This window comes from Dasypus novemcinctus, unplaced genomic scaffold (genome assembly GCF_030445035.2).
Source record: "Dasypus novemcinctus isolate mDasNov1 unplaced genomic scaffold, mDasNov1.1.hap2 scaffold_106, whole genome shotgun sequence".
In the NCBI taxonomy this organism is placed as follows: Eukaryota; Metazoa; Chordata; class Mammalia; order Cingulata; family Dasypodidae; genus Dasypus; species Dasypus novemcinctus.
Window position 1 is genome coordinate 1,826,384 of NW_026688145.1, and position 9,572 is coordinate 1,835,955.

Below are 9,572 nucleotides of genomic sequence, written 5' to 3' on the forward strand. Positions count from 1 at the left end.
AGGTCTGGGAATACCACAGCACAGCAAAGTTTTCAGGTATCACCATGGCTGGGCCACCAGCCCTAGGGGGAAGGGTCCCACCCACAACTTCTGACCTCCATGTAAGAGACACAAAATTCTACCTCTTGCAAGAATCTCTTGTCACTTTCTCACCACATCAACATCCAGACACCTCCTACCCTGCAAGCCCCCAAAACAGCCCACCCCACTAGGACTCCGACCCTACTCATCCACTTCTTTGTGGGAGAGATTATGAGGTGCACTCACTCAGATGCCATCTTGCCCTGCCTCCTCCAGATACATGTTTTTAATGCATACTTTTCTTTTGGCTTTTACAGTATTCTTGGTATGTAATAGAGTCAGAATCATTCAAGACTTAATCTTTGAGTTTATTTTCCTTTAAAATTTTATTACCCTTACACTAAAAGAAACAGATAATAGGGGTAAGTTTGAAATATATCTATTTATGGCCATGAATATAATTCTTAAATCCAACACTCAAGGAGTATGAGCAATTTTGTATTGTGAAGAATTCATGATATTTAACATAAACAGCAGTAGAGATAAATCAAATTTTATCCTTATAAACATTTTTAAGTTGGTCATAAATATTAGCCATTTTTAATAAGAATACATCCTAACCCTTGTTTTTCCCTTAAAAAAATATATGGAATAGTATTCTCTACTTTCTGGAATTATTTTATATCACCTCTCTTGTCAATCCAAAAACAAACATTTACTCTGTGATCTTTCCACAACTCATCATCATGAAGAAAGACCATAATATTTAAAAGAAGGAGTTAAAAAGAAGAGTGTGGAATGAGAAATGTAAAGTACATTCCTAAATATTTTACTAAATTCAAATGGTAATAAAGAAAAATATTTGTACAAATAGGAGGCACCAATATGTCACTTCCAACAGAATCACCAGTCATGCTCTTATATCAGACTAATACCATCTGGTTTTCATTCTAGTTCTGTGTCATCTCCTTTCCCTATTTTCTAATTTGTATTAAACTTTTGGAAAGATAGAGTGTCACAGGGAAGAGGAATGGGTACTGGGATAGACATGAAGCTGTTATATTTGCAATACTTAAGATGTACAGTACATAAGGTAATGCATTATTCCATATGATAGTGTAAGTATGAAAATAAGGAAAGCAGAAAAAAGCTCATGGGGAAGCACAATTATTTATTTTATTAGTTGTGGAGGAGATGGCACATGGTGAATAGAAAGAAAAAATAATTTGATAAATAAGGAAGTAAAAAATAGTTTGTATATTATAGACCTTTGATAGCTATAGTTAACAGTTTATGTGTCCTATGGAAATTTATGTGTAAGCTAATAAATAAAAAATTGGGGTATTGTTAAGGAGGAAAAAAGGTAGTCAGTTGATAAATCCTCTATTAAAATTTCCAAGTGATGTAAATTCTCTAAACTGGAAGTTCTTGAGAGGGCATTACAACTAAATATTTTACACTGTAGATGAGGAAGGTCAGTGATCATTCAGTATTATTATGAGAATTTTTTACTGTTCAAATTCTTGGAAGCTTATTAGAAGCTGAGGCTGTGCTAGTCATTTGAAAGAATAAAGGGACAGCAAGTCTAATGCACAATTTATCCTTTTTAGTTAGTAAATTTGGATTTATGGAGAGAATTGGAAAGGTATTGCTAAGAGCAATGGAAAAGATTTGGCCATTCAGCTACTTTAAAAGAATATATTTGGGTAATATTATAAGGACAAATTTATATGAATTGAAAAAAATTGTTTAATAAAATAAAAAATTAATTTATGATCAATGAATTGAAGCTGCTATACATGGAAGTAATTTTATGGTTAATTTATTAGTTTTGAGATTACCTTAGGCAGAAAACCATTAAAGTTTTAATATTAAAAAACTCCATTTTGATGATGTATTAATCCTCTCACCAATGTTATATAGATTATGACTGCAATAAGGACAAACCTCACAATTGTGACTGAATTTACACTCATGGACTTTCTTACTGGTCAAAATATGTACATTTTATATTCAGTGCTCTTCTCACTGGGCCCTAATGGGGAATGTCCTCATTATCATGATCACAACTTTAGACCAGCATCTTCACACCCCCATGTACTTTTTCCTGAAGAATTTCTCCTTCCTAGGTATCTGCCTCATTTCAATCATAATCCCCAAATCCATTTTCAACTCTTTGAACATCAACAGCTCCATCTCCTTCCTTGGCTGTTTCATCCAAGTCTTTTTGGCAGTTTTTATCAGTAGCTGCAGAGCTGTTTCTCCTCACAGCAATGTTCTTTGCCCGCTGTGCTGCCATCTGCCCCTGCTGCACTATGAAGTCATCATGAACATGAGCACGTGCCTGCAGATGGTGTCTGTGACTTGGCTGGGTGGGGGTCTGACTGCTGTGATGCACACAGCTGGTACCTTCTCCTTATCCTTCTGTGGGTCCAATGTAGTTCATTAGTTCTTCTGTGATATTCCCCAGTTGTTAGCTATTTCTTGTTCAGAAATTTTAATGAGAGGAATTATGCCCATTCTCATTACTATGGTCTTGGAGTTCTGCTGTTTTATTTTCATTGTCATTTCCTATGTCTACATATTCTTGACTGTCAAGAAAATTCCATCAACAGAAGGCCAATCAAAAGCCTACTCTACTTGTTTTCCACACCTTGTGGTGGTTGTATTCTTTCTTTCCACTGGCTTCACTGCTTATCTAAGTCCAACTTCATCATCCCCTTCTATTTCTGATCTTGTAATATCTGTGTTATACACAATGTACCACCAACATTGAATCCCATCATAAACAGTCTAGGAAACAAGGCAATGAAGATGACTCTGTGCATGTTGATGGAAGGAAAGCTCATCAAAAATTAAATATATGTTTTCAATAAAAAATGTCACCTACAACTACTCAACTTTACTCATTTTTCTCCAACTTATACAAGGAAATGCCTAAAATGAAAAGAATTAGCAAATCCTTTATTGGTAATTGTCATTGGGCAAAAAAATTAAACTTCTCTATTATTAGTAAGCCTCTAAAATCCTAAAATTATCAATCCATATGCTAAGCCCATTATTAAATGACATTCATAATTATAACTGTAGCTATTTTAATTTGATGTGAGGAAATATGTTTATTTGGAAATCACTACCATTTGTTCCCAAATCCCCCAAAACAAACAAAAAGAACAAATAATAAACTACCCTCAAACTCTACTGTCTTATGATCTCACTCACAATAACTAAAATCTTGCAGAATACTTTGATATTTTAATAGTATTGCTTTTCTGTATTAGATTGCTTATTTAGACAAACCATAAGAAATGAAAGTTCAAAACTGAATACGGTGATCTCACCCACCAAAGTCTACATATAGGAAGCTATCTTTCATTCAATATCTCATTTAGGGTTTTCAATTAAATGAGAATTATGAAATGCGAGTTAATTTTTTTTAGATTTATTTATTTACTTATTTACTTATTTATTTATTTCCCCACCCTTGTGACTTGCTTGCTGTCTGCTTTCTGTGTCCATTCACTGTGCATTCTTTGTGTGTGTGTGTGTGTCTGCTTGTCTCCCTTTTGTTGTATCTTCTTGCTGTACCAGCTTTCTGTGGGCATGGGCATCAGCTCTCTGTGGGTGCAGGTCAGCTTGCCTCCACAAGGAACCCAGGGCCTCACATATGATAGATGGGAGCCCAATCAATTGAGCCATAGCCACTTCCTGCAAGTTAAATTTTTTAAAGTGAAACTTGGGATCTCAAGGGAATTGGGGATTTAAGATTAAAGTCTGATATTGAAAATATTAATTTGGGTGATGATTTATTTTTGTCACAGAATGATTCTATTCCCTTGATGACCTATGTACAAATATTAAAAATATAAATGAAAAATTAAAATCCCCCATTTTATTTTTAAGTATAACTATTATTATTTTATATAATTATTTTAATTATATCTGTTTTGAGGATTCTCCTTTGTCTTCAAGACTTACTTCTGATAGCTGATGATAGCCTTTCTACTAGATATCTCACAGCTTCCCAGTGTTTCTTCTACTGTTACATATGCATTATATTCTTGCATTACATAAAATATTGTGTTGAATAAACATAGGAATGTGTCCAAATATGATATCTGGAAACATGAGTACTACAACTTCCAAAGTTCTCAATTAATGTTTATGGAATATTATGAAATGACGAGCTCTCAAAAAGTGATGCCATGTTAGTCCAGTAAATATCTGGGAACACATAATTATTTCTACAGAGCATTCATAGTTTTTAATATATATTAGGTACACAAAAAATATTTCTTAAAAATACTGAGTATATGATTTTTATAAGACTGAGTTCATTTAAATTCTGTAAGTTTTATTCTAATATGGTCTCCATACAGTACTTTTTATACATTATGATATAACATAAGATTATTTTAATTTACCATTTGTTCACCATGCAGAGGAACATGGCCATTTTCTATATTTTTATTCTCTAGTGTAAATCATATGTTCATACATCATGTTAATTTACCTATTGCACCATAATATTGTGTTTTAATTTGCATATGCTTTTATGTGATATATAAACTAACATCTAATATATGTAAATATTTTCTATCTCAAGTTATCCCTTTGATTGTGTTTTTTTTTATTGTTTAGGAAAACTTTTTAATAATTATGCAATAAAATTTTTCAAACTATTTTCTCATTATTTGAGTACTTCAAGTTGATGTTATGAATTCATCACATTCAATACACATTCTTTATATCTTTTTCATTTTATAAATAGATTCATATATGTAGATTCAGATCAAAATTATAGTTTTGTTTTTCCTTAATCTTAAATAAAAGCAGGAAATATATTCCTGAATTGAAAAAAAATTATCAACCAAGTCCCTTCTTTTCAGAATGAATTAGCATAAACAAATTCCATCCATTTGAATAAAAGATGAAAATATTTTGTTTTATTATGGCATATTCAACATATATCATAGAAGGCATATCAGCACAACTGAGAAGTTGGCATTATTCTAAACAATTTGCTGCTCTATTGGTTTTTTTAAGATTTATTTTATTTATTTATTTCTCTCCCCTTCCCCCCCACCCCAGTTGTCTGTTCTCTGTATCTATTTACTGCATCTTCTTTGTCCACTTCTGTTGTTGTCAGTGGCATGGGAATCTGTGCTTTTTTTTGTTGTGTCATCTTGCTGCATCAGTTCTCCATGTGTGTGGTGCCATTCTTGGGCAGGCTGCACTTTCTTTCATGCTGGGTGGCTCTCCTTATGGGGCACACTCCTTGTTTATGGGGCTCCCCTGTGCAGGGACATCCCTGCATGGCACAGCACTCCTTGTGCACATTGGCACTATGAATGGGCCAGCTCCACATGGGTCTAGGAGGTCTGGGGCTTGAACTGTGGACCTCCCATGTGGTAGATGGATGCCATAACCCCTGGGCCAAGTCTGCTGCCTGCTGCTCTATTCTTAATCCTCTACATTAAACAATATATTAAAGAGAGAACTTCAATATATTATAATATTTGAATTTGTTGGATTGTACCTGACTATTCAGCCTGAATTTTTCTTTCATAAGTCAGGTGATAATGCAATGCTCTGTCAGTCTTTTAAGATAGAATATTATGTCAATAATGTTTGTGTTGATAATGGGCCATCAATAAATGCTGATGATCACTGGTCAAATGATAATCATTGAAAATACTTGTGCTTTTTACTGAATAGTCTTAAACAGATTTCTTCATTTAAGCCTTACATAACATTAAATGATGTTGTTCAGACATGAGTATCTCATAATAAACTAAAAATAAATGTACCTGGGAAACTCTTCTGAACAAAACCTAAACCCCAGCACATCAAAACAGCATAGCATTATGTGCTACAAAGGAATTCCCTGGCAAGAGCCTAATTTTGTCCTTCTGAAGCTAGATAAGCATCACCTAATATTTAATTGCTATGTGGTGAAGAAAAAAATTGTAATTAATTTGCCCCCATGATGGTTTGAAGGTACCTGTTCCACATAAGAACATTCTCTTAAAGTTAATCCATCCTGGTGATTGCAAGCTGATTGATAAGTTGGGCTTTTTGATGAGTCTACTTCTGTTAAGGTGTAGCCCAATTAATACAGGATGGGGTTAATCATATTACTGAAGTCCTTATAAATGGAATGAATACAAAGTAAAAGAGAGAAAGCTACAGGACCAAGATGCTGAAATAAATGGAATTCAGAAGATAAGAAACAGACCAGTAAAAGATGTCATGGGTGTTGGATGTGACAGAGGTGTTAAGGATTGCTAGCAGCATGTCTTCAGAAAAAAAGTATTGCCTGAGGAGCCCTCATTTGGATATTTTTCTTAGTCTCAAAATTGTAAGCTAATAAATTCCCACTTTTAAATCAACCCATTTCATTGTATCTTCTTTCAGCAGCCTAGAAAACTAAAATAGTTTTTCAAACCAGGAGAGTGGAATGCTGCTATTGCAAATACCAAAATTGTGGAAACATCTTTGGAATTGGGTAAAGTATAGAGGCTTAAATTTTGTGGTGCTTTATTGAGAAGACCTCTGTTGCTTTGATGACACTGTTGGTAGAAATACAGACACTGAAGTTACTTCTTATGAGGACTTAGAAATGATAAATATGTTATTGGAAACTGGGAAAAAGGGCCCCCTTATTTTAATTTGTTGGAGAACTTGTTAAACTGAGTTATGATGTTAGAAAGAAGCCAGACTTTGAAAGTGACAAGTTAGTATATTTAGCTGAAGAGATTTCCAACCTAATTTGAAAAGCGAAGTCTGGTTTCTCTTTGCAGCATATAGTAAACTGTGGAAGGAAAGAGATAAACTGAGAACTTACCTCCTCAGCACCAAGAATCCAAAACTGATGTATTGAAAATTCTGAGTTTCTGCAAAGTCAGTCCCCAGAATGTAGTTCTCCAAGTGAGGTTTTAACTAAACATGGAAAGAGTCAGTCCTGCCAGTGAAAGTCAGGATTGGAAATGTAGTTTTCCAAAAGAGAATTTGTGAAAAGTTATTTTGTCTGATGATTTGTACCCCTGAGTACTACATGTAAAACCAACAAAATTTTTTGTGAGATCTGTTTGAAAAAAAAAAAAAACACTGTCAACCTGGATGTACAAGTACAGAAAAGGGACAGATTTAAGGTAAAATGACTTACATGCAGAACTGTGGAAGCTGAGGCTTAGACCAGAGACATATTTTGGGGCCAAGTGTGTAGACTCACCCTTGTGTGAGTAAAGGTGGAGTATGCTATGGAACATGGAGAGGGTGGGCCTTCTACCCCATTGTTCAGGAAGAGTATTTCCATCCAGGTTTCTCAGATGCCTGGGGGATTATGCAGAATCTGGCTGCCACCAGAATATTTAACATTAGTGGATCTTAGGCCTGGCCACCATCTCAATGTTTGATGAGGGTGGAAATTTCAATACCAGAAAAAGTGGAAGCAATTCTCTTTATAATGTCTCTGAATTTAAGTCTTTGGGAGATGAGGATCAGAGATAAAACTATTGCCAACCTTGTTCTACTTGATTTTACCAGCAATTTATTTGCTAATGGCAAGAGAGCAGAAAGAGACTGCTCTTTAAGAAAGAAGTTTATCAGTATAAGGAGGTCAGACTTCATGTTACCAATCTCTATTAATGCTTAGTAATCATTTCACCAGAAACTACTCAGGAGACTGTTGAGTACTTTCATCTTCTTTACAGATACTTCAGTGAGCACTGATATCATTGTATTCTTCTTTTCATTAATAATTTCAGACCCAGAAGTCATCTGAAAGAAAAATTAAAACCTTAATAACAAGAAGTTCTGAAGTGATTAAATATCTATTTTAAGATAACTAAGATGTGTCTCTTTAGTCTGTTACAGAAAAATATATTTTTGTACACTTTCTGAAACATGACCTTAAAATGGATTTATTTAAGGGGATTGACTGTTGTTTTAGAATTGTTGTTCATGAATGTATCAGCCTTTGAAACAATTTTTTACATAACTGTTTTAATACATTACATTTTAATACAATACAGTTAATACATTCACACCCTGTAAGCAAAGAAAAAATGTTGAAAATAGTAGTAAAAGTATATTTTATTTATGAGCAGAAATTATTAAAGGATATTAGAACTTTATTACTAATAAAGCAATTGGGGAGAATGTAAATTACAAAGTAAACTATAATCCATGTGGTGTAGCAGTGCTCCAAAATGTATTCATCAAATGCAATGTTTGTGTCCCACTGGTAAAAGAGGTTGTTGTAATGGGAGGAGTGGGAGGATGGGTAGTGAGGTATATTGGAATCTCTTATAATTTTTAATGTAACATTTTTTGTGGTCTATATATCTTTTAAAAAAAGAAAATGAAGCATTTTTTTAAAAAAATCATCATCATTAGCTATGATCATTTGTACAATATTAAATAGCTCATTGTTTAAAATTTTCGTGTAACCATTGCAAGGTCCACAGGATGGAGGAATAGAATATGGACTAGAGTGGACTTACTGATATTCTATTCACGAACTATAATGATTAGTAATTGAAGAAAATATGGCATTGGTGTGGAGAAAGTGGCCATGGTGGCTGCTGGGTGTGGGGAATGGGAGGAAGAGATGAGATGTGGAGGCTTTTCGGGACTTGGAGTTGTCCTGGGTGATGCTGCAGGGACAGTTACTGGACATTGCATGTCCTCCCATGGCCCACTGGGTGGAACGTGGGAGAATGTGGGCTATGATGTGGACCACTGACCACGAGATGCAGCAGTGCTCAGAGATGTATTCACCAAATGCAATGAATGTCTCATGATGATGGATGAGATTGTTGCTATGGGGGGAGGAGTGGGTTCAGGGGGTAAGGGGTATATGGGGACCTCATACTTTTTAAATGTAATATTAAAAATTAAATAAAGACAAAAAATAAAAAAATAAAAAATATTTTTAAAAGCACAACAATTTAATAAATCCCAAGTGATGAAAATTAAAGTCAAAAAAAATTTTTTGGTGTTAAGCCCACATTTTCCAAATGTATAAAATAAATGTTCACTTTTTTCAGGGAAGTCCTATGTTCATTTTTTAAAAATAAAATTGTACTGAAGTATATCTTTCATACATGAATTTACATAAACACTGTGTGCAATAAAAATTGAGAATTTACAGAAAAAACATGCATCATCATACTAGTTTCACATACAACTCCCCACCATTATTTCCTTAAATATTCTTTCTCCCCTTTTCCATTCTTTCTTATTTTGGGACAGCCGTGATGCATGTATTTGCATGCTTCCCGTTGTCACTCAAATCCCTGAGACACTGCTCAATTTTTTTTCTATTCTTTTCTCTATCTTTTCTTCTGACTGTATGATTTTTTAGGTTTTTAAATTTATTTATTTCCCTCCCCTCTTCCCCCAGTTCTCTGCTCTTTGTGTCCATTCACTGTGTTCTTCTGTGTTCACTTGTATTCTTGTCAGTGGCACCAGGAATCTATGTCTCTTTTTGTTGCATCATCTTGCTGCATCAGCTCTTTGTGTGTGTGGCACCACCCTGGGCAGGC

The 9,572-nt window shown here is 34.3% G+C and overlaps 1 pseudogene; it reads left to right on the top strand.

Moving 5' to 3' along the window:
- The first annotated feature begins 1,947 nt into the window (after positions 1–1,947).
- On the top strand, positions 1,948–2,880 carry LOC105747058 (olfactory receptor 14A16-like; annotated as a pseudogene).
- The last annotated feature ends 6,692 nt before the right edge of the window (positions 2,881–9,572 follow it).